Here is a 26322-nt window from a genome sequence, read left to right on the forward strand (position 1 = left end):
GAGACGAGCAAGAGTAAGAGCCAATACGCACAAGGCCATGAGGCCCAGAAGCCTCTGCAACCACCAGGCCGACATGCTCTCCGACTGCGCAAACATCCGACACATGGCTAACAGATCCACCATTCTGTCCCGGCCATGTACACTCTGCAGTCGATCGTGTTCCAGCGAAAACCCAGGAAAAGCAAATCCTGCAAAACCATCATGGAAGATTTCCGCCAGTTCACCGACAGCCAAAGATGGAACAGGAGCTGTAGGAGAGACTGAAGATTGCATGCGGCTTTCAACAGGCAAGGGCTGCGTAACAGCCAGTCGTCCAAAAACGGATACACATGGATACCCTGCAGACGAAGATAGGCCGCAATCACCAACATCTTCGTGAAGACATGCAGCGCAGCGCCGAGGCCAAAAGAAAGCACTCGAAACTGGAAGTGCTCCTCTCCCAAAGAGAAACGGAGATACCTCCTGTGTGGATTCCAAATCAGAATATGCATGTATATTGAAGATGAAGATGAAGATCCACAACGCTGAGCCAATCGCCCATCTGAAAGGAAACCGTATCTGGCTGGGCGTGATCTTGAATTTCTCTTGGGGTAGGAAAAGATTGAACTGGGAAAGGTCTAGGATGGTGCGCAGGCCAGCCTGGTTGGGTTTGGGCACCGTAAACAGCCGGGATTAGAAGCCCTCCCCTCATTTCGAGAGGAACGGGTTCCACAGCTCTGAGGCCCAGAAGTTTCTGCACCTCGGCATTCAGGGAGGTGATCCCAACAGCTGGAAAGGAGGGTTGAAGGGTGGGGTAGGGGTAAGCGGAAGCCCGCCCGAGTGCCTGACAAGACCCATCTGTCTTCGGTGATGGTCTGCCACGCCTCCCAATGAGACGCAATGCGTCCTCCCACCGGGGTCTCGTGCGAGCGCGGAGAACCCTCATTTTGTAGGTTTTTCAGTTGTGTTGCCACCTGAACCTGAGGAGGAGGCTGAGGAGCGGGAGAAAAACCGAGTCCAATGTAGCCTCCGGCGGTTATTCCCCAAAGGGGTATCCACTCTACGAGATTTCCGGTCAAGGAAGCCCCTGAAACCAGGAGGGCCGACTCTGCGACAACGGTCTCTGGTTTTTAAATGGAGTTTTAACTAGGACCGACAGACTTAGCTGTCCGAGTGCTATCCTTCGTCTTGTCAGCTCTACATCCGTTGTAGAATGAAACCACTCCTTACCGTTAAACGGAAAGGTCCAACACCTTGTCCTGTACCTCTTTTGAAAATTTGGTGGCATGCAACCACGCCTGTCGGGAGGTATCAACCCCCAGCATAAGTTCCCAAGCCGAGGTGTCTACATGGTGAGCCGCAGCCTCCAGGAGATCCCGGGCCAAGACCCTGGCATCGGATAATCCAGTCTTAAAATCCTCCAGCTGCTCGACCGGAATTAACTCCTCAAACTCCGACAGACCTTTCCACATCCGCATATTAGCCCCCGCTAACACTAGTTCAGCATTGGCCTGCCGGAGCTGCAAGGCCGAGTTAGCGAAAATCTTCCTCCCAGGGGAGTCGAGGAGCTTGTCCTTCCCCAGAACCCGAGTATCCGTCGTGGAAGAGGATGCTGCAGGCCTGGACTGTAAGGTAGCCGTAGCCACCACCGTGGAGGAGGGGGGCGGACAAGCCACCTCTTCCGAAGAGTGCAGCCTGTATCGCACGTCAATTTTCTTATTGACAAAAAGTCCAGAGTATGGCTTTTCCCAAAACCTACGGACCTCAGCCAGAACGTCCTTCTGTAAGAACAGGCCGGTACGCTCCAAAGGAGACAGGGTGAACGCCCCAGAAAGCACGCCCTCCTGTGGAGCAGGTGCCTCGGGCACCGGGACATCCAAGAAGTACATCATGTCCAGTACCCGGTCATGGAAAGCTCTAATAGAGCGGGGCAGGTCCTTGTTGTCCTGCGCGTCATCCAACAGGTCAGGATCCTGCTGAGCCGTGTCGGGCACTGCCTTGTCCACAAAGTGGGCAAAGGCAGAAGAGTCGGGGAAGGCACCGTAGGCAAGGAAGGCACCGGCAGAACCACCGGAGGAACGGGTGGAGCCAGAGACGCGGGTGGACATATCTCCCTAAAAAGCCCTTTGAAATATTCCCTAATGGGGTCGGTACGCATGAGCGTCTGAAATTTGCCGAAAAAGGTGTCCTCCGGGAACTGTTTTGGAATCAAAGGAGGCCTCTCATGAGGAGGATAAATTGCAGGGACGTAACGGGGAAGGTTGCCACACCGGCCCATCACCCGACGTATCTACAAAAATCAAAGGTGCCACCCCCACAGGCAACGAAACATTGTGCGGAAGGGGCATCCAAGTGGTCCAATCAGACTGGCCGATAGGGATGCGCACAAGGTTCACCCACAGAGCCAAGCCCTACACCTGAGGCCGATGGCGTAGTTGTAGGGGTAGCGCCCAAAATGGCTGTCGTGGTCGTGGCGGGAACGGTCGCCATTTTGTCATCACCTGAGGGGAACTGCGGCCCGTGAGGAAGTGAGGCAGGGGTCCCCGTCGATGGATCAGGGGTCTTAAGTTTAGCCTTAACTTAAGGAACCTCGGCAGAGCCGGTACTATGAGGCCTGGAATGTTTCTGCGACATACCAACCGCCAAATTAGCCTTCCCAGGAAGCACCTCGGCACTGCCGGTGAAAGAAGAACTCTCCTTTGCCCCCTCAACAAGATCTGGCGTCGCCGCAAGAGCAGGAACAGTGAGAAACAACCTTTACCGATAAGGCCTTGCCAGGCCTCTCAGAAATGTTGGTAACCTTAGCCTCAGTACGAGGGACCTCGGAGCCAGGTCCAGTAACAGCCTTACTAGCGCGGGCCTTGAACATCCGTTCGGTAACACCAGGCCCCACCGAGGCCTCGGGGCGAACCCCCGTCTTATTTGAGGGAAGCCGACAGAGGGGTCTCAGCGCAAGCTCCGGTACCCCACGACTCAGTAGAACTGGGTCTACAAGCAGCCCCCACAGGACGGGCCTCGGAGCATAGTCCGGTATCCACAGGCCCCTTATGGAGACCCTCGGAGAAAACTCTGGTAGAATTATTAGGCCCAACGGGCACCTCTGGGCAATCCCCGGTGACAGAGCGATCAACGCCCCTCCCGGCTCGGGCAGAACCTGGGAAGGTGTCTCCCAGCCGGGGTGCTGTGAAAAGTAAAGAACTTACCTGCGTTTCTTCTTTTTGTCGATAAACACTTGAAAATGCGAAGGAGGAGTCCGTCGGAACACCTCCTCCCACCGCTCCAACTGACGCTGAAGTGCCCGGACCCAAAGGGAATCACAGTAAAAACAGGAGTCCTAACGGTGATCCGGACCCAAATACTCTAGACAAAGGATGGGGATCCGCCCTCGCAAAAAGTCAGTGACACGATTAAGTCAAATTTGTACGACAGACAGACTAGTACACTATCGCTAGCGAGAGCCACAGAGGAAAATGGGGAAGAAAACCTTCCACGCATGCAAGAGCGTCCAGTCCCGAACGAGTGGAGAAAAGGACTGATTTAAAACATTTTTTGGGATGCTTTTTACAAAGTGCTCCGGTCCTGTCCCACAGGACGGAGAGATGTCCCATAAGTATGGAGGAAAGGGGACGGGACGTAGGAGTACAGGGGAAAGCAAAACAGAGGCACACGCAAAGGGGTGTTAATTACACCCAAGCACCCTACCACCCACCACTTGGCTGACTATACAAATGTGCTCCCTCCACCTGCTTACAGCCTTCAGCATGTAATTCATTAATTTGTTCTTCCCCCTCATAAAGCGGTTATTGATGAATAGAAGGCTTTATCTAATGCTGCTGGGAATGTGTATATTGGTTGGAATAATCCTTGCGGTATCCTCAGGAGTTAAAAAAGGGGCCTGCCCGTGAGTCGAATAGCTTGATTCACATGAGGACGTGATGGTGTGCAACAGTAAAATTATTGGTTACAGAATCAGAAGCAGCAAGTTTCAGGTTGAACAGATGCTAGGCAGTAGGGTTTCCAATCTGTAAACTTGAACGGGATCATTAAGATATGAATCCATAATTTGAGCATGGCCCTTTTTAGGGCCAACACAGACGTCCAGCAGATCTGCTACATTATGAGCCTCCCATGTAAGGATTAAAAAAGGAAGGGTATTGCCTAATGAATCGGACACCACGTGGGACTCTGGGCTTAGACGGGCTGCTAATCAGCCAGCTCTGATGAATTGGCTTAATGAGGGTACCATCATACTGCTGCAGTTAATTGTCGTCAGCACTGCAATCAAGGGTGCGCAAGTAGAATAGAAAAAAGCAGTGATGGTGCATGCTTTGTAAATAACTGCTATGCAAAATTTACTAAAGCTTGGGTGCGCAACTGCACCCATCCACACAAAATGTAATCAGAATATGGGCTGTAATCAACAATGGGATCAGTCAAACACTGCTGATCTTCTACAATGGATTGTTTCAACACTCCCTTTTCAGGATGAAGGGTTACAGTTTAATCCTCTAGATGTCACACATACATTAACATGGCCTCCCCAGGAAAACTTGCAAATCACATGCATAGTTTACGGAAAACCAATTCTAAGTCACTGATCAGCAATGCAACAGTCTCAAATACATTACTTTCTACTAGGGTCAATGTAGTGTCAGCTACCATGGAATGCAATTTATGGCTGCTGCATGTGGACTCCTACCAGACAGAAATCCAGCTCATTACTAGTGCACTGCCCATGTTGCTGTTCAGTAGGGATGTAACGGTATAACGGTATACCGTTAAAGATACTGTGAACCACTTAATTGACCAATAATAACCGTCACATTGTTTATATCGGTATACCGTTTATACCGTTAAGTGTGCTTTTTAGTCTGATTTGGAAAGGCTGCAGAAAGCAAGTGCTGCGCAGTCTTGGTCTTGCACTGTTGGGTGTGCCATCTGCCAAGTAGTTTCAGTTGGAGCAGTTTTTAATGCCATTCCATAAACCACACGTGCCTGACACAATCAATATGTTAGCAATAGGAAGAATAAATACAGTGCCAAGAAGGAAAAGGGTTTACTTTGGGTTGGCGGCTTTGGGGTTTATGTATTTATAATGGATAATGTTTGGTAAACATATGACAATGGGGGATTTCCCTGGTTCTATCATTGAATTTACATATAATAAGTCACACTGCAAAATTCACTCATCTCTGTGGGTATTCACTGCTGCCATACCAAAGGTGACATGTACGTGTTTACTGAACACCTTTTGGCCCGCAAGTAAACTAAAGGCTGTCACATAAAGAGAGTGGCTGTGTGTGTTCACGCGCACACGCGTATACTACCATCAGCCTCGATTGATCTGTGGCGTGCAGGTTTATCAAGATGGCAACTAGTTCATCTTCACCAGTAGCCAGTGGGGGAGCCAAAAGCCTAAATGACCACGTAAGAAAAGCTATTAAGTTTGCTTTGCCAGTCGCAGCAGGGCTCTTCCCTCCTCCTCTCTGCACGTGTGTTTGTGTTTGGTGGAAGCAAGGGGTGACATTTCAGTGGAAAGTATGTTTGAAAAGCCCAATTCTGGTCCTGGGTGCCTGGTTTTGTTTATGATGATAAATCTGACAGTTTATGACCTTTTAGAAAATCTTTGTTAAGATTTGTTAACTCCACCTGCTATACCGTGATAACCATGATATACCGTCATTTGGCAAGAAGGTTATTGTACCGTCATAAAACTAATACCATGACACCCCTACTGTTCAGTTGGCCAAATCGTTTTGGCTCAGGAAAAGCACAATAAACTTAACATTTCGGTTTACCTACAAGTGGCATGATGGCAGTGGATTTAAGTGATTTCAATGTTGATTTTCATTTCATAATTTCACAGAGGGCAGTGTGAACATGTACATTCCGCAACTCTTCAAATGCTGTCTGTAGCTGGCCGTTGCATAACATCAGCGGAACTAACAAATGTACTCACCGTAGCAACTACCTTACTCCTAGTCCACAGTCTTTCTGCCATACTTTTAGGACATTCCGTCCATTGAGACAGGACCAGAGCACTTTTGAAGCATCAAAAATAAAATATGTACGCGGGGCCACCACACGTGACCGTAGCCCCCGCCTTCCTGATCTCCACCCCACTCACCCTTCAGTCCTTTTCTAACGCCAAAGAAAAAGTGGGCGAGCGTATGGAGGAAAGGGGACTATGGACTAGGAATAAGGTAGTCACTACAGTGAGTAACTTTGTTATACTCATATACTCATACGTCCCATCCTCTGTACTCTATTTTTGGCAGATTACCAAGCACTGACAAAAGAAATGGGAGGATGGAAGTGTCCCTTACCCGAACAGGTTCATAATAACTGCCTGGCCAAATTGGGTATCAGCCCCGGAGATCAGGCCAAGACAATAGTGTCTGCAAAAAGCCAAAGGGGAAGCCAGGTAGCAGCCCTGGCTATGAAATCCCAAGGGACATTTCTGGAAGGCAACAGCAGCCACTGTCACACGTATCAAATGTGCATGAACGCCCTTTGGGGGCAGAAGGCCTTGGATTGTGTAAGCCTCTGAGATGCATGAAGAAATCAAGCGTGAAATGAACACTTTCAAAGCTGGTTTCCCTTTAGGGTCACCAAAAGGAACAACGTATGGAAAAACATCTAATTTGCTTTTTCTGTCAAGGTAGAACTTCATAGCTTGTCTGACGTCTAGGTTGTGTAGAACCCTCTGCATCTGAGAGCGGATTCAGATAGAAAACTAGTAAGGACATTGATTTATGTGGAACTCTGGAAAAAAACGTGGAAGTAAAGAAGGATGAGTGCGAAGCACCACCATATCCTTGTGGACAATTAGGAATGGGTGTTCAAAAGAATATAGCTTGAAGCTCACGTATGCTTCTCACAGATGTAACCACAATCAAGAAGGCCACTTTCCAAGAAAGGAATAGGTTCAAATGGCATATAACAAAGCGGGGAGGAACAGGTTCAGATACTATTCCGGGCGAGGCCTGATCGGCGGAAAGGGATGAAGACCTGCGAAATGCCCCTATTACTGGGTTTGCCAGTGAAAGAGAGGAACTGTCTGTAGACAAACTGCAATGGCTGATAGGTACGTGCTGCACGATAAGATGTGGATGGCAGAGACAGCAAGGTCTGATAGAAAAGAAAAGGACAGTCAATAGAAACCTTTCGTGGATCAAGCCGCTTAGCTAGACACCAATGACAAAAACGAAGCAATTTGCTTTTGTACCGAGACCTCGTAGAAGGCTTACGTGCTGCCTGAAAGGTTAAACTGCGCTAAACTGCGCTAAGGACCTGAACTCAGGTACCAAGCCGCCAAGCTGAAGGATTGTGGGGAGGGAGGGCCACACTTGGTAATTGCTCTGGTGGAGGAGGTCAGGAACCTGCAGCAGACTGATTGGGTTGCATATCGATAGTTGCTGCAGCTCCAAAAACCAGAACCTGGCTGGCCACCAAGGAGCTATGAAGAGGAGAGTGCAGTTGGAAGTACTCCTGAGTTTCCAGAGCGACCAATTAAACAAACGCTGGAAGGCGTAAGCCTTCATGATGTTCCAAGTAGGGATGTAACGGTATTACGGGATATCGTTAAAGATACCGTGAACCACTTAATTGAACAATAATAACCGTCACATTGTTTATACCGTTAATACCGTTAAGTGTGCTTTTCAATCGGATTTGTAAAGGCTGCAGTAAGCAAGTGCTGCGCAGTCTTGGTCTTGCACTGTTGAATGTGCCATCTGCCAAGTAGTTTCAGTTGGAGCAGTTTTTAATGCCATTCCATAAACCACACGTGCCTGACGCAAAATCAAAATGTTAGCAATAGGAAGAATAAATACAGTGCCAAGAAGGAAAAGGGTTTACTTTGGGTTGGCAGCTTTGTGGTTTATATATTTATAATGGATAATGTTTTCTAAACATATGACAATGGGGGATTTCCCTGGTTCTATCATTGAATTTACATATAATAAGTCATACTGTGAAATTTACTAATCTCTGTGGGTATTCCCTGCTGCCATACCAAAGGGTAACATGTCTGTGATTACTGAACACCTTTTGGTCTGCAAGTAAACTTAAGGCTGTAACGTAAAGAGAGACGTGTGTGAATAAGCGCACAAGCGCATACTACCATCAGCCTCCATTGATCTGTGGCATGCTGATTATCAAGATGACATGTTCATCTTCACCAGTAGCCAGTGGGGGAGCTAAAAGCCTAAATGACCACTTAAGAAAAGCTATTAAGTTTGCTTTGCCAGTCGCAGCAGGGCTTCCTCCACCCCCTCCTCCGCTCCATACGTGTGTTTTTCTGTTTGGTGGAAGCAAGGGGTGGCATTTCAGTGGAAAGTATGTTGAAACACCCAATTCTGGCCCTGGGTGCCTGGTTTTGTTTGTGATGATAAATCTGACAATGTACGACCTTTTAAGAAAATATTTGTTAAGATTAGTTAACTCCACCTGCTATACCGCGATAACCATGATATATCGTCATTTGGCAAGAAGGTTATCGTACCGTCATAAAACTAATACCGTGACACCCCTAGTCCCAAGCAATCGAGGGCATACCCTAAGTAAGATGCTCTGAGGCATTCCCTGGAAGCATAAAGAGGCAGTTTCCTGTTTGTTGCCGCTGCAAAGAGGTCCACGGCTGGAGAACTCCATTGCTGGTAGATCTTGGTAAGAACATCGCTGTTCATCTCCCACGTGTAACTCGCCACAGACTGGTGGCTCAGGGAGTCTGCTGCAACATTGATCTGACCCGGAATGTACACAGCAGGTAGCCAGACATTGTGCTGGACTGCCAAATTCCTGATCCGGAGAGCTAGATCCACCGGAGGAGGGGACCTGGGACCCCCCCTGCTTGTTGATGTAGAACATTGCTACAGAATTGTCAGTGCAAATATGCACCACTGTTGATAAGACCTGGGAAGCTTTCAAATGGGAGGAAAACTGCCAGGAACACTGGGTAATTGTTAATATTATGTTACTTGGCATTTATAGAGCACCTTGTGTCACTGGTATGACCTCAAAGTGCTGGTAGGTTAAAAGCTATCGGGAACCGAAGTTCAAGTCAGTAGAAATTGTATGGTGCGCGGGAACAGCGGGTTTGTGCAGCTGGTGTGATTATTGCATGATAGCTGCTTCTTAGCGGTAGGTGTGGTGCTGAGGAAATCAGTTGGATGTGTTCAGTCTGGAGGGTGGACACCCAGACTGAGTTCTGGCTGCGTTAGGCCTGAGAAGACATCTAAGCTAGCTGGTATGTGCTCAGCTAGCTCTGTTATTAGGATGAGGTGTTGGTGGGGTCATGTTAGCATGAGAACAGCTAGGCCGAATGCGTCATAGTATAGCTGTGTTCTAGTTGAATGATGGTGTATAGGAGAGAGTAGCCGTAATAGTGTTATATGGTGGTTATCGGTAAAGCACCTGCGACCAAGCAAGAGCAGGACAGGGGGTGTACATAGCGGCATACGTATATATTGTCGCAGGATAGCTCAGCGGCAACATGCTTGCCTTGGAAGCAAGACGACACGGAGCACCACAGGTTCGATCCCCAGGTCCGCGCTTAGAACCTCTGGGTATTAAGCGCGTTATAAATAACCTATCATAAAGTGACACGATGGACAGGGTCTATTAGGCACACTTTCTAAATTCAACTTCAGCACAGCGACACCATTAGGCACACTTTGTAGGTTCAACTTTGACGCTATTCAGCACACTGAATGATTTTGGGAGCACATGCAAGGTTCAGTATTATGATGTTGTTAGGGTACGAAAAATCATTTAAACCTAATATGTCGCAGTACAACGTGACTTAAAAACATTTAAGGTTTATTAAGTGAAGGTGGTAGGGCTTTCTGGCCTGAAGTAATTGCTTCAGTCCCCACCCTTGCCACACTTACTATTCGGTTGGTGCTGGTTGACCGCAGGCTAGGTGTGGCATATGCGAACATTCACAATCCTATCCAACTACAAGGCAGGCCAATGTTCTCAATTCTTCCAAGTGTTGTACATTAACTATTTTCTGTATCGTTCTTCTGTTTAATTTCGGTTGCCCTGTCTTTAAAGGTCGCATTGTCCAATCTATGGTCTATTTTTAATACATGTTTGCGGTAACCCTCCATTAATCGGAACGGCCCGAGTTGGGTGCGGGGGACCGCCATGCAAAACATTCACCTTTCTATCCAGATGCGACGCAGGCCAGAGTTAAGAATTCTGAGTGTAGAGCATGCCAACAATCATGATCCCATCTAGATGAGACGCTGGTTAATCTTCATAGTTCCCTCCAGGTGCGGCACTAGATGACATTGGCAAGTAAGTTGGTATGTGTTGCAGGGCAACATTTACAGTCCATTTGCAGTGGTTACAAGTCTCGTACATTCCGTCCTGGGGCGTCCACAGATCGTATACCTCGAGGTGATGCAGTGTTGCTGCCCCCCCCACCCTTAAAAGGGAGGAGTCTGTTGTAACCATAACCTGTGGGCAGGGCTCCTGGAAAGAGGTTCCCACTGAAAGGTTGATGGCGAATGACCACAATTGCAGATCAGCTGTCATGGAGGATGGTATCAGAATCATTTTGGAGTAATCCACGCCCTGGTATCAGCAATACTGAAGAGCAAGCTGGGTGTGTCTTTTGAAGAAATCTTCAAAACACGTGGTAGTAAGGTTTATTACAAAGTTCAGTAAGAATCACTATGTAATACAAAAGGTTCTACAGAAACACTGGTACTTACTGAAATTGGATAAACATATTAAAAGTTACATGGGGATAAACTAGCTACGATTTTTAAGCGAGCTGAAACACTAAAGACCATTGTGAGTGTCACTATTACCAAACATTAAGGATACGCAGGTTCAATCATGGCTGAAAGCCGAAGACACTGCTTTTAGAAAATGTGGAATATGCACTATGTGCAAATATGCCCATGAAAAAACTAAGTAATTCAAAGATATCAATGGCAAAATCATCGGGATCAGACAAGGCATTAACGGCAGAACCAAATTTGTAGTTTATGGTATAATGTGTAAGTGTCATAAGGCCTACATAGGCAGCACAAAGAATTGAGAATTAGGGTCCGAGAACATTTGGCTAAAATTGGTAGCCAAGACCCTATTTTTCCATTGGCATCACATTGCAATCATTGCATCAAATGGAGGACAAATCCCATATCATGTTCATAGGACTCCAACAGGTAGTCCTTGGTAGAAGAGGAGGTGATGATGATAAATTACTCAGACAAGCTGAGGCTCAAATCATCTGTTATTTGAACTCAACTGTGACTGGTTTAAATTCTGCTAATGAAATGGCATCCTTCCTGTAATTATTGAATCAAGTAGATATTTGTCTTAAAAAAAACCAACCTAATGTGTAGACATGCGCTTCGAAGCCACCAAATGGCTACTCATTTGTTAATTTCCAAGAATGAACCTGCTAATTAGTATGCAGTTGCGTAATCTGTTGCACCTGAATCATAACATTTAGCAATGTGTGGGCATGAGTTTCAAAGCTATTTAATCGCATTCTCTCACTAAGTTAAGAATCAAGTATTTATTTGCCAATCATTGATGAATGCACCTGTAAAACAAAAGCATTGTGCAATTTACTATACCCATCTTAGTTATGTATTGGACATGCACCTCAAAATATTCTTGATCTTCTAAGCACACAAGTAAGGAAACAAACTAAAAGGTTGAGATCTTCTCAGCGGAGCATGTCTCTAAAGAGGTGCAGCATATTTTTTACATTAATAACCATTTGGATATAGACTGGGGTTAGTAGCCACAGTGTGAACTTATTTAGTGAACAGTGTCTACTATTCACTGTTTTTCTTTGGGGCAGAACATGCACACTGTTTCCGGTTTCAACACGCTTAGTATTAAATATATTTCTTTTAACCCCAATTGACAAAACATTGTACCTTTCTTTCCTAAACGTTATCTGAGGCTGGAAATACTTAAAAAGAGCATGTGTCTATGAATCGGCGAGAACATTTCACCACGCCAAGATGGCAGGACATGTATTTTCAATTGAATGGAGTGGCTGTAAGGCCGGCGCGTTGCTTTGACAACACCTGCCCAGCCATGCAGCGCCACCATGGTAACTTCTAAACAAAGGTCGTCGTAACATGGTTGGCTCGCAAGGAAGATAGGAACCGACGCGTGTGATTTTTTTTTTTTTTAAGTTTATTATTTTAGAAACAAACAATACAAACCAAACTAGCAGCATTATTTGCGACAGACATGAACATCAATTAATGCGCACTACTGCTCCTCCAATCCCTCCCCCCTCAAGAGCTTGTTTGCGTTTCTCATTCTGTATCTGCTGCATGCGGCCGGGTATCACTTTCTTCCGAAGTTGCGGAATCCATTACTGTGCCAAACAGTCCTGTTACTAACACTCTCCATGCCATCAGGTTACCCACTTCTTCCTCCCCGCTCTTGCTACATGCCTCCTGCCATACTACCGTTTCAGCCTCCGACCATTTTTGCAAATCCCGCCACCATACCTCAACCCGTGGCTTGTGGCACTGCTTCCAGCCCATGGCAATCCTTTTTGCAAGCACATATGCCAGGTCCCTCAGTTTCCCAACATGTTTAGTATTCCGTGGTCTGGGAAACCCTCCCAACAGGCAGGCCCAGGCCGTATCTATGTTGAGAGTGACCCCTTTATCTGCTATTTTTTGTGCCACTTCCCCCCCAAAAATCTTCAATCACTGGGCAGGACCAGAACAGATGTGTCATATCAGTGTCTTCTTTATCGCATTTTGGGCATGCTTGTCTTCCTGCATTTACAAACTTGGATATTCTCTTTGGGGTCATATAGGCTCTATGCGTTATGTATAACTATTTGTTGCAATCTGGCGTTTCTGGACACTTTCTTGTGGTATCCCATAGCACGCTCCCACATCCGATCGGTCATCTGTGCCCCCACCTCCGCTTCCTAGTCCAGCCTCAAATGTGTCAAATCCTTCCCCACCCGGGTCATCACCATCTCATAATCTAGAGATCTCGTGACCTTCTGATGTGTCATATATTGTCCCCATAATGGCGTCTGGCTCCTCCGCCAGTACAGTCTCTGGCCAGGTTTTACGAATAATCTGGACTAGCCTAAAATACGTGACAGATTGGCCTCTGTGCAGGCCTGCCTCTTCCCCCAGTTCTTCGAAATCCTTAATGGTCCCCTCTTGCCATACATCTCCCAATGTGACCAGCCCGACCGATTCCCAATAGGTCCTGATAATCATTCTTGGTTAGTTGTCTCCCCCTGCTAAGGCCACTAGCGGCACTTGTGGGGAACACAGGTACGGGTTCTCCATCAGTCGGCATACTCTATGCCACATCTTCCACCCAAGCAACATCATACCTGGGCGTTTTCATTTCAGGTCTAGGCAACCAAATCTCCTTTAGACAAAACGGAGTGCAGTCCTGTCCAAACAGCCTAAGTTCAGGAGTTACTTCATCAGAAAGCCATTTGGTTACATATTGCAACTGACCAGCCACATAATAGGCCTCAAAGTTTGGCAGCTTAATGCCCCCTCTATCATAGAAGTTCTGCAGCTTCCATAGCGCCACTCTATTTCGAGTGCCATGCCATGCCATAGGGAGTCTCTGCACATGCTATTCAGTTTGACAAAAAACGTTTTGGGTATCAAGTACGGTATATTACTGAAGAAATGTAACAGCGTGGACAGGACCACAATTTTGAGCATCGCCCCCCGTCCCATCATCGCCAGCGGCAACTTCTCCCAAAACTTCATACTTGTTCGGACTTTTCCCACAGCCACCTCGGTATTATGCAAGTGTTCCTTCTCTACCGTGTGATACACCTCTATTCCGAGGTAGCGGAAGGAATCAACCGCCCATGGTACAGACAACATTGGCAACCGCTCCAGAGGGGTTCCTCTGTAGCTCCCCAATGGGAACATGCTCGATTTTTGGGGGTTCACCGCTATGCCGGACAGTTCTGCATACCTTTCCATAACCTCTAGAATATATTGAAGATTTTCTTCCGTATATTTCAGATATAGTAGCAAATCATCAGCATACAAGGATATTAGATGTTTCTCTCCCCCTACCTCAATACCTATCATGTCATATTGTCTAAGGTGCACTGCTAGGGGCTCCAGGGCTGGAATGTATAACATCGGGGACCAGGGCACCCTTTTCTGGTGCCCCTGCTAAGTTGCCATCTCTCAGATATCACCGATCCTGTGCGCACCCTGGCCAGTGGTTCACTATATAGCAATTTTGCCCACCTAACATAGCCCTGCTCCATCCCGTATTCCCTCAGGGCCTCCACAACCATGGCCACCTCACCGAGTCAAAAGCTTTGACTGCGTCTAGGGACACAACCACCATTTCCCCCTCGCTCCTGTTCCCCTGTTCCCCTCTTCAATCACCCGGTGGAGTCGCCTATGGTTGTGGGTTATATTTCTGCTGGGGACATAACCTGTCTGGTCCGGGTGTATCAGTTTGCTAATAACTCTACGCAGCCTATTGGCCAGGACCGCCGTCAATATCTTGCTATCCTGGTTCAACATTGACAAAGGCCTATAGGAGCCGCAGCTATGCCCTGGGTGGTTGGGCTTAGGAAGCGGCACAATTAACGCTTCGAAGCGATTCCGGCAGCCGGCCCATCTCAAAAGACTCATTGAGCATCTCTAGCATGGGGCGGGGGGGGGGGGGGGCGAGTACTTCCTCTCTATATGTTTTATAAAACTCGCTAGGCAATCCGTTCACACCCGGGGTCTTACAGCTAGGCAGCTGCTTCACCTCATCCAATTCCTCTAAGGTAATCTGTGCGTCCAGCTCCTCCCTTTCTTCAGCACTAATCTTAGGTAATTCCATGTCTTTTAGAGTTTCTCTTATCTCCTCTCGGTTGTCCCCTTTTCTGCCCTAATATAATGCCCTATAATAGTCTAAGAATGCCTCGTTTACTCCTTCTTGGGTGTCAACTACCTCCCAGTCTTCTCTAGTCATCGTCCTGATCGGGGGCCTGGGGGTTTCGCTCTTATATAACCACGCCAGCAAGCGGCCAGTTTTATCCCCACCTGCATGTTGCATCTCAACATACTTCTTATAATTAAGGTTGCAGAGCCTTTCCCAAAGCTCTGCACACCGCTGCTGTAGTTAGAGTACAAGTTCTGCATCCCCTCCTGCCCTGTGGCTTTCCTGTTCCAATTTCACTTCCGCTTTCTCTAATTCCGTTAGGACCCCACCCTGTAGGACTTTTGATTTAGCAATAGCAGCACCCCGCAACACCACCGTAAAAGGCTTCCCAGAGCGTGCCCGCTGAGTCCACACTACCTGTGTTTTCCTCAAAGTACTGTATGATCGCATCCCTGATATCTTCCCTGAAGACCGGGTCCCGGAGCGCCTCTGCCCGGAGGCGCCACGTCGGTATCCGCGCCCTGGGGCGGCAGTGCTGCCAGCTCAGAACCAGAGGTGAGTGGTCCGACAGGACCCTCGCTCTGTAGTCTATTTGGGTGGTCTCTATCACCACATCCGGCGTGGCAACAAAATAATCAAGTCTTGTATGCAGTTTTTGCGGGGCTGAGTAATGCGAGTACTGTGTTTCATTAGGGTGTTTCAGCCTCCAAACATCTGCCAGCCCGAAGTCAAGTAATGTCTGCAATACCCTGGCTGCTGGGACTGGGCCTATCAATCTTATCATCGGATCTATCTGCCTTGGGGTTGAGCACGCAGTTGAAATCCCCCCTCCCCAAATAACCGCTCCTCCCATACACACGCCCAGATGAGTACACAGGGTTCTAAAATATGCCGCAGTATTTTGGTTGGGGGCATACGTATTTATAATGCACACCTCTATTCTCCACCAAAGCCTTTAATATGACGAACCTCCCCTTGTCCACCACCTCTGTGTAAATTGGAGCGGAACGTGCGGTGCTACCCAGACCAGTACTCCCCTAGCTTAGGCAGAATACGGAGAGCCTACTACAGTACCTCTCCACTTCTTCCCCACGAGTTCCAGTTTTTGCCAGGTCAGATGTGTTTCCTGCAACAACGCAATATCAATCTTCTGTCTTTTCAAGTACATCATGACTTTGTTTCTCTTTAAGTAACTGTTGAGTCCCCCGACATTCCATGTTACGATCTTAAGGTCCCCCATAGCTCATGAGTGTCCTCTTCCCTTCTGTGTAGCGAATCCCCTTCGCCCACGTGATACAGATACAGATCTCCACCTTTACTTGTAGCCTCCTGTACAAGCTCAAACTACCCGTCACTATGTACACAACAAATTCCCAACTTTCCTCCCCCCCGTTCCTTCCCCCACTCCACACACCCCAACTGTTGCCCAGCTCCGTTCGCGGAACTCAGGCACCCCCACATCTAGTCTTGAAAGCACCAAACAATGCCCAGAGCCCAGTAGGGTGAAGTCGCCCTAATGGCCACTTAACTAAGAATACTGTGGGGTAGAGAGATCCACTCTGCAAGGCTCCCATTAATTCAATAATAATTACAGTGCTCATAACATTTAGTGTAACAGTCTGACCTCCTCTGCTGAAGGTTGCAGAAATGACTATATTCAAGTCCCGTGGGTCCGTGCCGCGCCATCTTGTGGCATCCTCCTTGTGCATTACTTCTCTTTTTCATCCTCTTTCTCCGTCCGAACTCCAGACTCCTGGGGACATCCCTGCGCATCGAGCCATCCCATGGCATCCTCCGGGGTCTCAAAAAATAAAGTTTTGTGTTTATGTGTAACTTTCAATTTTGCCGGATACAGCAACATGTATTTGTGGCCCGCCTCCCTCAGCCTCCGCTTTACCGTCGGCCATTTTGTGTCGTCTTTTGTCTTCGGCGCTCCTTGTCTTTTCCGCACAGAACTCTGCCACCGTTCCTCACGTTCCTCCTACACCTTCCAAAAGTTCACCAATCATGGTCCACTCATTCTCACACTGACATGTCTATTTTCAGTAGTCATCGGCCCATTGTTGCGCACTTTTAGGCCCGGATCATTTCAGGATCTCCTCCAGATCACGTCCTCCTACATGGCCCTCGTAGCCACGCCCCCGACGCGTGTGATTGTTAAGGTCATTAAGGTAAGTGCTCCTCGTAAACTTGCTGTACTCTAGCATTAAACGTTAGACCATGTGCATCCTGCTGCAAAGTAATTTTTGGGCAACAGATCTTTTGTATTCGGAGTGGTTTAGAACAAGACGGCATGCGTACATTTGCTTTGCATTCTTAGGGCTTTGCACTTTATTAACCAAGTAACTTTACTTAGTCATTTGTACTGGACAATTGTAAGTTATGCAGGTGTTTTCAGGACACACTATATAGAGGCATGGACAATAAGTGTATATATATATATTATATTTTTTCCAAATACATTTGGATTTGGGCACGTTCAATTGAATTATTTAACTTAAGCTCAACTATATATTGTTTACAGCGGCCAATGGGATGAAACCCATGAACTAGTAAAATATTGTACACCAACATGTGAACGAATATGGTAAGCAACCTGTGATTTGCTACTACATTGAAAATACTGATATAAATGAGGTGTTAAATACACTGACAATCTAAATTATGCCAATTTGGAAATGAACTAGCTGCATTTTGACGGATTTCTCCTATACTCTCCTGTTTCTCTCAATTCCCATTTATCCTACCCATTACCAACCCGCAATCTGTGAAACGAATAACATTTGTTTAACATGCATATTCATCGCATGGTGTACGTTATACCAACCATTTGTATTTGTTGAATGTTTTGATGCATGATACATGTGCTAAATAATATGATCTAGGCTTGGATTAATAATTTATTGCAATTACAACTGTATGTGTGAAAGACACTGCCCTGATTTGAAAAAGGCTTCAGTTAAGCCGAAAGACGTGTCATCAGTAAGGGCATTCTATGATAAGAAAACACCAATAAATTGCAAATCGAAAATATTGGCGCAAAACTCCTGGAGTCTTGTTTATGTTTTTCTATTGGACAGGCAGTCTTTGGCCTTTCTACACCAGACCCCAGTGAGATACGACATTACTCATGTAGAAACACCAACTTAATGAAATATATTGCAAGTTAAAACAGGCATTCAAGGGTCACCGACCAGACCAGCCTCAAGCAAAGCCAAACATTGGGATTCACTATAGTTTTAATGCAATTCTCTGATACTTTATGTGAGGTATACAGGCCACTTTTATTCTGAAATAACCAGCACATACCCTCAAAGATGAATTGGGAGTAAAACACTTCACACAAAATATAGTAAACAATTGTTACATCTGTGTGTACCTCCGGCTTCCAACCACACAGCTCGACTGACATGTTTTGATTGGTTGCATCAATAGAGGGATGCCACACAAAGGCACTGTAATGTAACCTACTGATCTAAAGAGCCGTAAAGTAATGTGTCTTAAGTACTAATCACAAAGGAACTACTAAATATATCAATTTTTGGCAAGAAAATACAACACTGGGAGTGGACATTTTTTCATACTCCCAAAAGAACAAATTTACCTCTCAGGGGGTATCTAGCCCACTGGCATCTGAAGTCCACAAGGTGCTGCATCCTGGACTCCTCAAAAATCAAGGCTTCAGGAAAATTGGGATTTCCAAACACCAGGCCAAAAGAGGGAGGATCCTGATCAGTGACCACCGCCTCCTCAAAAACTGAAGACAGACTTGAAAGTGTTCTAGACACAGATTTGAAAACCTTCGACATCTCAGACGAAGACACCAACAGCTTTGATGCCAATGCCTTAACTCGACGCAAGTCCCGTCAAAGGAGTGGAGGTGTGAGGCTTTAGCTTCAGTTTATCTCGAGACTTCGAGGTCTCCGAAGCTTTAAGGGAGCTTCAAAGGTTTCTTGCCTGGGTTCGAGAGTACGCGATCAGTAACCTTTGTGGACTCCTTTATTGGCTTTATGAAGTTCGATAGGGTTCGAAAGCCTTCAACTTTTTTGAAAGGGGCGGGAGAACGTGCTTTCTCAAACATTAATCTGGGGGAGACAGTCCTCCTGTGCGGATTTGGTAGCAGACATACCTGGGAAACTCACTCAGCAGTCGATTTCAAAGCACCAAAGTCAAATAGTGTGGCTCAGTGATGGACATCTTCGACCCACAATTCGCACACCTTTTAAAGCCTGTTTTAGGAGTATACATTTTTTAAGTAAACAGTTACGACGTGGTAGAAATGAACGGTCCAAAGTGTGCTGTGCATGCGAAAAAACAGAACTGAGGAAACTAGCGCAGTGCCTACTTTTATACACCAATATCAAACTCGAACAGCAGGCAGAGGGACACTAGATAGACGGTGCCCCCTTCTTTATTTTCTGAAGCAGCGGACAATGGATGGGAATATATCAAAGAAGAATACATGGGAGGACAATCCATTCAAACTCAGGTTACTCCCTCACCTTGGGAAAAAAACGAGTACAATGCTCCCACTTCAAAATCTCATTGAGCCTTCATACAACACCTACAAAACCCTCGAGTTGTAAAAAGAAAAAAATAATAATTATTTAATTCGATTACTCATAAAAGCTTTAATTTTGCTTTGTACCCAGTTTCTCTTCAGAATTCCACAATCTGCCCTTCTAGGCAGATGATGCAAAATAGGTATAAGTAGACAGATTCCACAATTACATATTGTTTAAACAAATCAAAAACTGACCCTATAAAGAATACTGCATACTCGTGTGATCAAGAACAGTCATTCGGCATTTGGCTGTCTAATGCGATCCGAGGTAGAAATTAAAGTTAATTTGTAAAATGTTGCACATGTTTATGACACCAGTAGTTTGTTTTTAGTATAAATGCATGGCGATGCCTTCAGATTTTCAAAACCAATTTGCTGCCTCAGCATACATAATCAATATGGCACATTCAGCATAATAATCACAATCAAGGTTTTTGGGGAGTCAAAACAACAAACAAGTTAAATCATTCACATACCTGGGTTTAGGATTTGACATGCACAATTAGAAACTTCATGTGAGATGTTGTAAGTTAAGAACGCAGTCTCCTTTGGGGGATGGAAACGTGCTTCGGTTTAAACCTGGGGTGGGCAGCCTACTGGGGGGGGGGGCATAAAGGCAGCCAAGGGCAAAGATACCCAGATAATCCCATTCAGGGCAGAAATGTGTAACATGCAATTGGAGGGCAATTTATATGAACTTGAGAGATGTACGTGAAAAGGCTTTGAGTCTTCTGAAAAGTGCCCCCTACAGCAGATGAGTTTGTACTTAGGGATGGCAGATCAAGATAATACTCCTCAGATTTGCCCATCCCATAGGTACTGCAGTGGCTGCTCCAATTTTTTCTTTAGCTAGCGACACCTGCAGCTATCCACACAGAAATTCTCGAAGGTTGATATTAAAAGAATGAATTGCGATGTTACTGGCTTTGAGGTGCCTAGACTGTTTGGGGAAGACTTCCATTTCGAATGTGGAGCTTACGCTACAATGTTAGAACATGCCATGACATGGGGTCAGGACACTCATTACTCATTTGTCGACTCTTGCTTTGTTCCTGGAATTTCTTTTCCTCAAAATGTTCCTGTGGCTCTATGTGCAAGTAGCAATGGTGAGCAAGGTATGAAGAGGGACTGTGTAGTTTTGCTTGGGCCCAATTCTGGCTTCAATTTTCAAAGTCAGTGCAATTTTATTCATGAGGCACAAATCCCATGTGCTGGCTGCCTGTGTGGCATTTATTTGCTATCGCAATTACACTTTTGCCCCCAATAAAGGAAAGTAGACATTTTCTGATATGGCCCCTTTCCAACAATCAACCTGTTTGGTCACCGAGGATTGCCTTTATGTGCTTTGTAATAACGCAAATAAGATTTGTTGGATTATGGCGACATCTAAAAAAAAGACCACGCCAACAATACAAGTAAATGTTTACTGTTGCAGACTCCATACGACTGCCAGTTTATTTACAAATGCATTCCCATCTATTCCTTAGTCTATCATCCGTTAGTTCGCCCTCTACAAAAGTTGTCCCATGAGGTGCTTCATGTCTAAGAAGGTCAGTAACAAGTGATTAGGATCACTCAAAGCACGATAACGGATCTGCATCCAGGGCTTGTGAAGGGCTCCAACACCAGTGCCTGGGAAATCCAATACTGGGCGCCCCACTGGTGGAGTCCATCCAGCTACTCCATCCAAAGGACCTTGAGCATTCCAGGCCAAGAAACCCGGGGACATCTGTCGCCTCACCTAGTGGCCCGACTTTCTGCACCGACTTCTACACTGAAACGGTGTTACGACAAGCCTTGGTACTTACCTTGAACTTGCTGTGTGCACCCTCTTACAACCTCCTGGCCCTCTGACTCCCCCCCCCCCCTTTAGTTCTCTCCTGCACCCACTTTCCTTTCCTTCTTCCATTCCCCCGCCCTCCCCTCCATCTGCCCACGCTCGATAATGTAGATTGGTCCAATGGCTAAGGTCATGTGACCGAAGGACCCCTAATTCATGGAACTGCCCAGGCAGCCTGTCGGCTAAGGGCAGCTCCTTTCCAGGCAGCTCAGCTCCCTGTTAGCACATGGACAACCGGAGCACCCTACAGCAACAACTAAGGTAACGCGACACAGACGGTGAGAACAGCCAATACTGTGCTCAATTAAAACCCTGCCACTGCTTCACTACCTATATTAAATACACAAACGAGGAAGGTGTCGTATAATTAAAGCACCATCATCTCATTGGACCAACAACAGAGGTACATTCATCTGACACAGAACTTGAAAAAATTGATGTCCTGCACAACCTCAGTGTAGTACTAAATTTCAGTTCAATTTATTCAAAAAATTATTTTCTTAAAAATATTTTCTCATTGTAAAAGAATTCATACATATTTTAAAAACAAACACCCATATCTAACCCTTGAACAACCTTCAATTGCAGGAAATCACCGGTGTGAATCAAATACATCACAAGGAACAAGTTACTTACCTGTAACTGTTCTCCCGCAGGGTCTGGCATGGATTCACATGCTCATGAATATAAGAATACATAGCAGTATACACATGCACAACCACGGGAGGTGGCAAAAGGCTCAATATCAAACAATACAACAACTCAACATTAAGCAACTTTTACCTCCTCATCAGGCTCACCTTAGGCGAACAGGTTGCGCAGCACTGCCTGGCCGACTCTGGACTCCTCCCTGGAATCCCGGTCGACGCAGTACAATCTCGTGAAGGTGTGCGTCGACCTCCACGTAGCAGCCCTGCAGATGTCGAGCAGGGGCACACCAGACGGGAACGCCGTAGTAGCAGCGATCGCTCTGGTCGAATGGGCCCTCGGACGGCCTGGCAAAGGTCGGTTTGCCAACCGGTGACAGTGCATGATGCAGCCGGAGAGCCATCTGGAAATGGAAGTCTTCGAGAGAGCCTTCCCTTGATTCACAGGTCCAAAGTTCACAAACAGCTGTGATGTCTTCCGAAAACTCTTTGTGCGGTCCACGTAGAACTTCAGCGCTCTAGCTACATCCAGCGAGTGCAAAGTCCTCTCAGCCAGCGACGAAGGCGACGGGAAGAAAACTGGCAACACCAAGGGCTCGTTGAGGTGGAAGTCTGACGGCACCTTGGGCATGAAGGAGGGGTGCGTCCTCAGCACCACCCTCGTGTCGTGAAAAGTCAAGTATGGAGGCTTGCAAGACAGGGCCTGGATCTCTCCCACTCGTGCAGAGGTGATGGCCACGAGGAATGCTGTTTTTCACGACAAACTTCAACGGCACTGAATGCATAGGCTCGAATGGGGCCCCCCCATGAGCCTAGTTAGCACGACGTTGAGTTCCCACGCCGGGCCAGGGGCCTTCACCGGCGGGAATGATCGGAACAGTCCTTTCATAAATTCCTTCACCAGACGATGAGACCACAAGGACGCCCGTCCTGTAGTTCTGGTGTAACGTGGGACGGCAGCCAGATGTACCTTGATGGAAGCGTGAGATAGGCCAGCCTTGGCCAAAGACAGTAGGTACGGCGATACTTGAGGGGCCATAATCCGCAGAGCGTTAATCTTCTGTGCACGGCACCAGACAGAGAACTTCTTCCATTTATGTCTGTAGCACTGGAGAGTTGAGGATGCCCTGGCCTTTGCAAGAACCTCTCTGCAGTCGGCCGGGATGTCGTATCCTCCAAACTCTAGTGCTGCAGAAGCAAGGCCTCCAAGTTCAGCGACTCTGGTTCGTGATGAAGAATGGCGCCTCCTTCTCTGGAGAGAAGATCCACGTCCGTCGGCAGCTTGACTGGTGTGGATGCTGACAAATCAAGAAGGTCAGGGAACCAGATCTGCCTCGGCCACGCCGGTGCGACGAGGATCATCCTGCACCGGGACCTCTTGAGCTGGTTGATGAGCCTGAGTAGCAACGGCATTGGCGGGAATGCATAAAGGAACAGGCCGTCCCAGGGGAACAAGAAAGCATCGCCCATGCTCCTCGGTTGGGGAAACCTGCTGGCGAACCTCCGGCACTTGGAGCTCGCCGCCGTCGCGAAGAGATCGATCTGGGGTTTGCTCCATCGTCGGAAGAGTCGGTCCACTTGATCCTGGCGCAATTCCCAGTGAGTCGGCGATGGTGTTTATCCCTGCCAGATGAAAGTGTACCAGAAACATCCCTTGGGCGACGGCCCAATGCCACAGATCCTGGGCTTCCTTGGATAGGGCAGGGGATCTGGTTCCGCCCTGCTTCCATCGTGGTGGTGTTGTCGGTGAAGATCCTCACCACCTTGCCCTTGAGGGACGGAAGGACCTGAGGGCCCGGAACACTGCGCGGAGCTCCAAGATGTTGATGTGGAGAGTCTTCTCCTCCGGGAGCCAAAGGCCTCTCGTGTGGAGACCCCCCCCGGTGTGCGCTCACCAACCTTCCAGGGAGGCCTCCGTCTTCAATCACCGTCACCTGGTGGGCCAGGGCTAGGAAACCTGTTGCCGCTGTCAGATGAGCGCGGACACCCCACCATCGTATCGCCTGATGGAACGCTTCGTCGAGCGGGATCCTGTCCTCGAAGCTGCCCGTCGTCTGGATCCAGTGGGCGTCGAGGAATTCTTGCAAGGGCCGCATCCGAAGTCTGCAGTGGGGCACCAGATAAATGCAGGACGACATTCCGAGGAGGGACTTGATAGACCTCACTCTGGCCACGTCCGTGGCCAGCAGACTTTGCACCTTTCCTATGATGGTCCTTATCCTTTCCTCCGACGGTGAGGCCCGCCACGCCACTGTGTCGAGCTGTGCTCTCAGAAACAGGGCGACTTGCGACAGGACCAGGTGGGATTTTGGGAAGTTGGAGAACCCCAGGTCCGTGAGCAGCTGGACGGTCTTCGCAGTGTGTTCCACGGCGAGCTCCCTTGTCCTTGCCCGTATGAGCCAGTCGTCCAGGTAGGGGTAGACGTGGATCCCCTGCAGGCGCAGCCGCGCCGCCACCGGTGCTAGGCACTTGGTGAACACCCTGGGTGCCGATTTTAACCCGAACGGGAGGGCCTTGAACTGGTAGTGCCGCCCTTTGACCACGAACCTGAGGAACTTTCGGTGTCTCTTTAGACTAGGGATGTGGAAGTAAGCATCCTCCAAGTCCAACGACGACAGGAAATCGCCCTCCTCCAGCTGTCCCAGCACGTGCTGGAGGGTGACCATCCGGAACTTCTGTGCCTTGATGTATTTGTTTAGTCGTCGCAGGTCCAGGATGGGACGCCATCCTCCGGTCTTCTTCACGAGGAAGTATCTTGAGTAAACTCCGGAGCCCCGAAGCCTCTTTGGGACGAGCTCGATGGCACCTTTCCTGAGCATCGCACTTACTTCCAACAGCAGTTGAGGGACGTGATTTTCCTTCCTGGCCACTGGAGGAATGCGGGGGCACCTCTTCTGGAACTCGAGGGCATACCCCAGGGCCAGGGCGTCCAGCACCCAACGGTAGGTGGTGGACTCCCACACGCCGACGAACTTCTTCAGCCGGACTCACACCGGGGTGCTTCGGCGGGGGCCCGACCCGACGGTCGGTTCAATCTTGCTTGGAGGCTGCTTTGCCTCCTTGGCGACGACGGCGAGATCCACCTGACTTGCCGCGTCCCCTGTAGGCCTCCTGCGACGAAGACCTTGCCTCTTGACGGTACGTAGAGGAGCTGCTGCCGGCTCCCTTGGAGGCACCCTGTCTGCCTCCGGAGCTCCGAAAGGACGGCCGTCGCTGTTGGAGCACACCCAGTGCACGGGCCGTCTCCGTCTTGATCGCCTGAAGGGACTCATCAACCGCCTTGCCAAAAAGGTTGTTCCCATCGAAAGGCATGTCCAAAACCTTGGTCTGAACGTCCTGGTGGAAATCCGCCGCCTTGAGCCATCCTTGTCGTCTCAGGCAAACGCCGTTGCCCAACTGACGGAAACCGGTGTCGGCGATGTCCGTAGCCACCGTAATGGCGTGGTCCGAGGCAATCTCACCTTCCTGCAAGATTTCCAGGGCCTCAGCCCTCTTGGCATCCGGAAGGAAGTCCAACAGAGGGGCGATCTTGAACCGCAACTCCCTGTTGTAGCGGGCTACGATGGCCAGGGCGTTGGCCGACTTGATGGTAGTCGCTGCAGATGAGATGACCCGTCGTCCCATCGCATCCAGCTTCCTACCCTCGCTGTCCGGAGGGGAGGTTGAAGTCGAGGCCGATGCTGCCCCCCCCCCCCCCCGCTTTCTTCTTGGTGGCCGCCGAAACGACCGAGTCCGGGGTAGCTTGCGCCCTAAGGCACAAGGGGGCAGCGTTGGGGGACCCAGTACTACTTCTCGTACCGGTCCCTCTTCGCAGGAGCCGTGGCAGGGTTCTTGAGGAGGGTGAGCCCCTCATCCCAGATGTCATCAAGAAGCGGTACGGCGGACCAGTCTTCCTTTTAGCATCGCGCCATTGGTAAAGGAACCCCTCCTTTTCCTCGGGGCAGAGCTGGAAGAGCTTGGATGCCCTGGAAATCATTGCATGGGAGTATCCAATCTCGTCAGGCGGGGACGCCCGGGCAGGGGGCGACACGTCCCGTCGTCGCCTCCGTCGTCATCCGTACCCGTCGTAGTCGTGTCCATGCCTGTATCATCGCCGTGGGTAGTGGACTGGGGGGGAAGGCAGAGCAGGCCACAGGGGCGGGAGAGGAGGCCTAGGATGCGTCCTCCTCCTCTTAAGTGGTTGGCTCTACGAAGGTCCTGGCTCCGGTTCCTCTGTCGGGTCTGGCTCAGGCACCTCTGTCGGGGGAAGGGGAAACCTAGTCCTTATCTCCGAGCATAAGGACTGGATGGCTGACAAAATGGCTGCCAAGGTGTCCTGCGGGGCCGGAAACGACGGGAGCGAGGGCTCTTGAGGAGCCTCGTCTGCATCACCGTCGCTCTCGTCGTCGCTCTCGTCGTCGCCCTTGTCGGGA

At 48.4% G+C, this 26322-nt stretch overlaps 1 protein-coding gene across 5 annotated transcripts in view; it reads right to left on the bottom strand.

Annotated features, from left to right (window-relative positions):
- Window positions 1-26322, bottom strand: part of TRIM33 (tripartite motif containing 33) — a 1358766-nt gene that overhangs the window by 1197104 nt on the left and 135340 nt on the right. The gene's annotated exons all lie outside the window — the stretch shown is intronic.

Source organism: Ambystoma mexicanum, chromosome 13, assembly GCF_040938575.1.
Source record: "Ambystoma mexicanum isolate Mex_15411 chromosome 13, UKY_AmexF1_1, whole genome shotgun sequence".
In the NCBI taxonomy this organism is placed as follows: Eukaryota; Metazoa; Chordata; class Amphibia; order Caudata; family Ambystomatidae; genus Ambystoma; species Ambystoma mexicanum.